The following is a 2540-nucleotide window of genomic DNA, read 5'->3' on the forward strand; positions in this document are numbered from 1 at the left end:
GTGTTTTCTGAGATGCTGTGGTGTCTTGCACTTCAGGGCCACCGTAGGTTAGGGGTTTCACAACTACCAATATTTACTAGTCGACACATTTTTCAAAAATAGTAGTCGACTAGTCGTTACGTCATAATAAAGACACACAAAGAGAGGTTTACAACTGTATTTTATATTGGAACTCATACAGTAACATTAAACACTGCATTTTAATTTGTGTTACATGGCTGAGTAAATAACAAACAGTAACTGGACTCACCAAAATCGACAGCAAAAAACTCTTGTTTACATAAATGCCACGTAAATCCAGTGCGCAACACTTCGCTGTCCTCCATGATAACGTCCACCTTTCCATATTTTTGGTTTGGTTTGAACACCAACGCATCGACATGTGAGGGAAGGAGGCTTGACCGCTTTCGGGTGACAGTGTTGCCTGCCAGGGAAAAAACCCTCTCACTCGGGGTGCTTGTGGCTGGAATAGCCAGGTAGCTCCTCGAAAGCGGGGGAAGCGGTGCACGTTTTCTGCCCACCACTCCAGTGGATTATCCATTGTGGGGATATGCGGTGTCCGCTGGCAGTAATCCCGTAGCTCATCATCCGCATCACTGTTGACCCGTGTTTTCTTGCTGTTCGTTTGCCTCTGTTCAGTGCTGACGCCGGTCCGTTGCTCACTGGTGCTAGCATTACTGCTAGTGCTAGCTGTCGGCAGCAGGTGTTTCATCTTCAGATGGTTGCGCATAGCAGATGCATTTGTATTGTACTTCAGTACAGCTGTACACAACTGACACTTCACTGTGGAGTTGGTTACATCTTCGTTGAAGTACTCCATACATAAGAATGTCGGACGTGTTTTGTAGCATTTTGCAGCACCTCGTTTACCTCCATTTTTTTCACGACTAGTCGACTAGGGCCTACAGCGCCGACTAGTGGTAAAGGTAGTCGACTAGTCGATTAGTTGGTGAAACCCCTATCACACATGCATGCTTACTGACCTTATCACATGAAATCAACATACTAACCCTCATGATCAACATTATAAAATACCCTCCATGTCAAATTGCATGCAAAGCCAGGCAAAACAAACTGTTCCTCTTCTTTTTTTTTTACAGGAAGACAGACTATTTCTAGGGAGAAGATATACAGGTTTATTGTGTGACTAGACCATGCTGGCCATCTTTCAGCACCCTGAGTAAATGCTGGTGGTGTGACAATAGACCAGCTTGATCCGAGGAGGCTGTCACCTCAACGCTTATCAGGGTGTGGATCTTCATGCCATCACACATACACACCAATAAGACACACGTGACATGACCTTTGTCAGCACCTGAGACCCTCCACATGCTTATGTCATTAGAAATAAACACCTTCAAGAAGTAAATCTTCTGAATTTAGATTAAGCGAAACACATTCAAAAGGATAAAAAATCCAACTAACTATGAAAATATCTCAACCCATACTCTTGTAACTATCGCTGGATCTTGCCTCAGCTGTGGGAGTGACAGTTTTCTTTAGATCTCCTCCAGCCTGAGAGCAGATAACAGCCTGTCTGAGTGCTACTTGTTAAAGGATGAAGCCACCCTCATCTCACACGCATGCAATCCCCATCTTCACAAATGTATCTTCAGTGTAATCTACTCCATCTCTGTAGGCAGCACTCCCCTTCTAAGTACCTCCAGCTCACTCTGCTGATGAATAGCAATCAAGTGCCGCTTGTAGGTGAAAATGTCACTTAAACTGTTATTTACATTTCAGTCATTATCACAACCCTCATGACGGGCTCATGCGATCCCAGTCTGTTGCACTTTGAGGTTTCAGGGGTGGCTATCCGAACCAGGGAATCCTTTTTCCTTGCTTTCCCTCATCGAGACACAGCTATTGTGCTCATTTTCATTTTTGAAAAAGAGAGGATCAATGCACGACACCTGTGGAAGGACAGCAAACCACTTCGATGCTGTGTCTCAACAGCTTATCCCGACTTATTTTAAGTAAAAGTTTAAGAATATTTCTGAAAGAATGTGCCATCTTGAGCTCTTCAGCACTTAATTTCCATGTATGTGTGATACAAAATTGGAAACAGCAACATGGCAATCCAACAAGTTCACCCTGAAACATCTACAGTAATTTACCTTTATCCTATATTTTCCTTTGCCTTTCAAAATGTTCAATATAGTTATTTTTCTTTCTGATACACCTGGAACTTCCCCCCCCCCTGGTCAGTAGCTTCAGCTTCAGCTGGCCTTAAAACTAAACCTCTTATGCATAATAGTGTTTACATTATTTGGTGTACCCTCTGTAAATCAGCACTCCACAGGTGAAGTATGTGTGCAAGTTCAAGTACAAGTCCTTCCTCTCATGATCCTTCACCCAGGTAATTGCTGCAAATATTTGCGTTTTGAACCCCGCGGTGCCAAATTGGGCAGGTAGCATTACCATCAAAGCTGTGGTAGACCTAAGGGAAAACGTAGAGATCAACTTGTTTATTATTTAACAGAATCAAGTCAACAGAGTTTCCTTAACAGTCGTGAACAAAATGACACCCTCAGGCAACA

The sequence above is a fragment of the Notothenia coriiceps genome, unplaced genomic scaffold (assembly GCF_000735185.1).
Source record: "Notothenia coriiceps isolate Sejong01 unplaced genomic scaffold, NC01 NC01_scaffold00001234, whole genome shotgun sequence".
Taxonomy (NCBI): Eukaryota; Metazoa; Chordata; class Actinopteri; order Perciformes; family Nototheniidae; genus Notothenia; species Notothenia coriiceps.